Genomic DNA, 6,000 nt, shown 5'->3' with positions numbered 1-6,000 from the left:
GAAAACCGGTGGTAACTCATTCACAAATGGGAAGAGGTACCTGTGGGGCTTCTTCCCTATTGAGAATGTGTTTAAAATATTTTTTAAGAGCAGGCACTGATCCAAAAGAACACGGACTTGTCTTAAAAAATTAAACAAATGTTTCATTTCATTTTTTGAAACAAATTCCATTTTACTTTAAGGAAAACGTACTGCATTAGAAAAAATAAATGTTTGCCTTATTTTACTCATTGCGTGCTGCCGTCGGCCGTTGAACGTCGCGCGCACTGCCTTCCTAGTGCTGCGCACGTTCCTACGGCCGACGTGGCCCTGCCCGCGCAAGGAAACGCCCGCACTGCGGCGGAATTACCACCGCGGGTAACGGGTTAAAAGCAACTTGAAAAGACCAGTCCCGCATTTTCTGTATACTTTCAGATATTTATCTGAGAGAGGCAACACAAAGTACCCCCCGCAACCTGGGACAAAGATTAGAAACCCTAATTCTGGATAAAAGTAAATATCTTGGTTGTTTGAAATAATGCATGCCTTATGAACGTCTGTAAGTTGCTTCACGCGTGCACGACTATTTTCTACATAATGAATTGATGTATTATTTCATAGGAATCACATGTGTTGTCTTTTACAACAATAGGCACACATTGCTATTCACGCCACAAGGCATTCATTAATGATACAGGCACCAATTATAATGTTGCGTTTTGAATGTATTTGTCGATTGTCCTTGTGCATGGTACAGCAAGCTTCATTTGTCCATCTGACCCCCCGACAAGTACTTAGCACCACTTATTATTCACCAGTACTGTCAATATCCACAGGATGACTGAAAATGCACACTGGATATCACTAGCCAGCACTGGCGAAATATAGGCACAAGTACAGCCTACACTGGAGACATATATCTAATGCCAGTATTCCACACTGTATTTTCCTTTACAGGTAACTTAAAATTTTTGAGAGGACAACAAAATGGGCGGTCCTCTCTGCATGACACACATTCCTTAGCGTGAATGTAAATATGCAATACACGTGGTAATTTTTTATCACTCACTTTATTTTCACTTTATTACACGCATTTTGAGAGGTCCTGAAGAAAGCCTGATATTTTTTCCAAGGGCTGAAACATGTCGACCACCTGATGATACATACAGCTACATATAGGTGACTGTAAGAACTCATCCACTCTCCATTAATTTTAATCATACCCCAGAACTCCAAGAATAAATCAACTGGCAGTATTCTGGAGGTATTTTTAACGATAAATTCACACACTTAGTCACACATCACATCACCTCAAAAAAAACTGCTCCACTGTAATTCAGGTGTTGAAGCACAGCCAGGTGGCATTCGGCCGCCTGGCTGGAACCCGATGATGAAGCATGACACCAACCAGGTTGGTGTGTGAGGGTTTTATTAACAAACCTTACAGGTGCTATTACTTCACATTTTTGTCAGACAATAATTTGTTCCTGGCCGTCTTCTTTTGTTTTTCAATAAAAGCAATCACAGCCATGGTGGTCTGCTGAACCCAGTAGGCCACCCTTCCTGCGATGGCTATCATTTCCAATGGGTCACAATATGTGCCCTACCTCATCAATATTCACGAGGTTGGCCGTTTTGTGACCCATTAGGAATGGCTATAAAACTTTAATACATTAGGAATTTAGAATTCCTAATTCCAAAATACGTTTTGGTAATCGCAATTCCAAAATGCTAATACATCTGGCCCTAAATTCCGTCGTTTATTGGTTTCTCCATTGAAGTGGAAATAACCACACAGTGCCAGAGATAATGGACCCTTTACCATAATACGGAGTCAATAAAACTGAGCCACCTAATACCACATCACTGAGATAACTGAAAACAATAACCCTGTACCATTGATAAGACTAATGGGACAGTTACTTACTTGGTAACCCACTTCTCCTTCACGGGAATATCAAAGAAGTCAAAGAAGCCAAAAACAACTGTCTAACTAATCATACTTTCGGGTGAGAAAAACACAATGGTGCTATCAATAAGGTAACACTCCTGAGGGCGTGCAGATGCAACTGCTGGCTCATATAAAGAGTCATTTTTCACCCTCATTAGGCTGCTGCCTGCGTAACTCAATTATCCTCCCCTTAATGAATTTTTATCTAGAAAAGGTGTTGCACCTTGGTTTTCACAGTTAGCATTTTTAAAGTTTAGTCGGCTCTTTTTTAATGATAGAAGAAATTTGTCCAACACAGTCTGTAGATTAGTTACAAAATTGTAGTATATAGATTCAAGCCCGACTGGGACTATTTCCTCATTTAAGGCATTTGTTATAGGCAGCAAACACACAGAAGAAGTCTCTTGGTGCTGAGTAAGTGCCAGCTATTGAATGAGGAGTATTACATTGCAAAAAAGCCAAGCTCCTGAACTTCTGGCAATGTGTGGCATCTAGCTAACCTAGAGTCCAATATTCTGCCCACTCTCCAGATGCCGGGACCCCTCTCCCTGTAAGGAGCTTGATAGCCCACCCTAGAGATATGGCTTCCTGAGGGCTACATGCCCATGTGAAAACCGATTTGGCAACTGATTTCCCCTCTCTGCCCCTGATGCCAATCTGTCTAATATAACAAAGAAGCAGCACCCCTCAAGTGTGTCCACCATCTGCTCTTCAAAGTTAGCTTTGCTTTGAAGCTCTCCTTTAGGTCGCACAACATATGTGGCTTACAGCCCAGAAAAGGAGACACCTTTTCTAAATTTAGGCCTCAATTGTGCCTAGAAGTCATTTACACTACTCCTCATTAGGGCAAAAAGTTGTCTGGTGGCCAGCAACTGTACAGGCCACTGTAAAGCAAGGGTAACAGAGTGGTAACTTGATAAAAGTTGCCTTGGCATAATATGTACATTAAATTCAACCTGGGCAACATGTCATGTTTAATGTAATTTATATTTTGATATCAGGAATCATTATTCTCTGTAGCCCCATTCAGAAGTTAGCACAGCTGATGGGTCAGTATGTAACCCTGAACTCGCCAATGGAGCTCCCATTTCTTACACAGCAAAACAACAATTTATTGGGTTTGCTGTTAGAACATATTCATATTTATTAGTACATGTTCCACTTTCTACTATACAGCACCATGCTTGAGGGCCTGACAGGCAGAACTTGTGGTGACTTACATATATTTGAAGAGGATATGTTGACTTTGTCAAGGGTGAAATGACAAAGTCGAGTTTTCAGTCAAAAGCCTGCTCGTCCAGTTAAAAGTGGCAGGCCAGGGGGTCACGTTTTACACTGTCACTCGCAGGGTGGCACAATACGTGCTGCAGCCCTGGAGGGACAGTTTAACTTACAGGCCCTTGGTACCCTGGGCACCATATACTAAGGCCCTTTAAGTAAGATAACCTATGCTAATTGAGTACAGCCAATCAACCATATATTTTCATGGAGCTTAGGGCACTGACAAGGAGGTCTGGTTGGCAGGACTTAGTGGTATACACCCGTTTCAACGCATCTTTTACTCCGCACTACCATTACAACGCGACTTTTACTCCGCATACCATTACAACGCATTGCGCTGGGGGGCGCTCTAGGATAGGGAATAAGTATAATTTACTATCCAACACCTTCCCTAGGGTCCACGGGGACTGGAGTTAGAATAGTAAATTATACTTACCACTATCCAGCGCCCCAAAGCGCTATGCGTTGTAACGGTATGCGGAGTAAAAGTCGCGTTGTAATGGTCTGCGGAGTAAAAGTATGCGTTGTAACGTCATACATCCGGACTTAGTGCACTCTCGAAGTCGAACAACCAGCAGCCACATTGATAAATGTTAGGGTGATCATGAAAAAAGGGCAATTTCCTTATCAAGGCTGAATGCAAGTGCTTGGTCAGGGACACGTATAGTTTGGACAGAAATGATAGTTAGAGTGGGAATATGGAGAGGGGCACGGAAACAGGTGGTGAGGATATGGAGTTACCAATTAGCAGGTTGCATGGGTATTAGGGCGACAGTCACATTTAGTAGTTGAGGTTATTGTTTGTGGCTACTGGGCGACAGCCAAATAAACAGAACTGTCTGGAGGGTAACCAGTCGCCGCAGCTACTTGGCTGGCAGAGTGGTGGGGGCAAGGAGGGGGGATGGGACAACAGAGGAAAACAGAAAAAAAAGAAACTAAAACAAAACTTATCTAATGCAAGGCTGTCACTCTTCTGCTTCTTCCTCGCTGCAGCTCAGGCTCCGCTGTGAACACTCCTGAGGCTGCGCTCATGTTTGAAAGCAGCATCAGGATTGACCTGAGCGCTGTGAATTTGTGTTTTTTAGGCTAGCAGGGTTAGCAATGCTCCTCCGCCATATCGGAGGAACCACCACCGGGAGTAACTGAATAACGTCTTGGCATGGCTCTTCAGGGTGGGCAAAAGATATGATGTTTGGAGGTCACCTGGGGGAGTTAGAGGACAGTAACAATTATTGAGTTTAGACTCGCTAAACTCCAGACGGGTTCCCAATTCGCAATGAAAACGTAGTTTTCTATGATAAGTTCATTAGCATTTTATTTCGAATGTTCAAGTTTGCCATAATTCATTTGTGAATTTTACAATTTCCTTCATGTATTAGTAACATAATCCAATTCTTATGCTACTGGCATCAATATAGATAATGCGCTATTTTAACAACACCCAATGCATTTCGGGTCGAAAATACATGACCCTTCGTCAGGGGTCTGTTGAATGAAAACAAAACAGGACCAGATTAGTCACTCTTCATATTATCTAAATATAAAATACAAAATGCGTTTAACACATACGAAGCAGAATGCACAATAAAACATTCATCTGTCAAAAAAACCGTAAACAGCGTTCTCAAATGATCGAAGTCAATTGTGCTCACGTCGCACTCCTCAATGATTTACAACACATTATAGATCTAAACTTCCTGTTCATTACGAAAACATTAAAGTGTAGCATATCTTATATCACAAACTCGCATGTTAACACACTAGAGTAACACTCACGTTAAGCTTGGCGCGGTCGCGCTTCCCGGTGCATTCAAAGCTGTTACCTGACTACAAAACAAAAGAGCTACTCATAGGTTGGCTTGAGTTACACGTGATCGCGGCATCAACCAATAGCGTTGAAATACCGTGGTCATGTGATATGAGTGCCGTGACTTCACAAACTGAAGGCGCCGTAGAAGGCGACTGAAACTACATTGCCCATGATCAGTTCACTCGATTCATCATTAGAACCAAACAATGTTATTGACTGAAACAATGATTAACATGCAAACGCTTAAATGAATACCAAAATGAAAATATAAACAACAGCATCTGATGTAGAAACGAACATCAAATGTTATACATTACCACCTTCTTTGGGGGAACAAAACAGAGTTGAAACGCTAGCTGTAATTTGAATTATGCTATAATACCCATGCATGCTCAATGCGATCATTTAAACCCCGAGGCAGGGTAGAATTGAGTCTCGTTATCCAGTAAAATTCCGCTCTCAGTCTCTGTTTTATCGGATCCATGTCTGGGCTCTGTGTGATCGACTCAATGACCATGAATTTTAATTGCGAGATCTGATGATTCATCTCATTCCAATGGCTTGCAACTGATGACTTGAGATTACGTTGTCTAATGTTGCTTTTGTGTTCCGTAATTCGGATTTTAACTTTGCGCTCAGTTTGGCCAATGTATATTTTGCCACATGGGCATTTGATCATGTATATGCAGTTGGATGTGTCACACGTACTGGAATGTTGCAATGCAATTGAAAAACCCTTAGTAGGATGAGTGAGTGTTTTGCCGCAGATGACGTTATTGCAATGGATGCAATTAAAACATTTCGCCATACCTTTCCATTTGGTTTTGTCTTTGACCGGTGCATTTAACAATTCTTTTAAGTTCTTTGATCTTTGAAATGCGAAGGTTATGTGATCATCATATAATCCTTGTAATTCGGGTTCCAACTGAATCAAATGCCAATGTTTAATAATGCATTTTTTAATTCTGGCCGAGTCTGA

The sequence above is a fragment of the Lissotriton helveticus genome, chromosome 5_1 (assembly GCF_964261635.1).
Source record: "Lissotriton helveticus chromosome 5_1, aLisHel1.1, whole genome shotgun sequence".
NCBI lineage: Eukaryota > Metazoa > Chordata > Amphibia > Caudata > Salamandridae > Lissotriton > Lissotriton helveticus.
The sequence above is the reverse complement of the archived record's forward strand: the minus strand, read 5'-3'. Positions refer to the sequence as shown.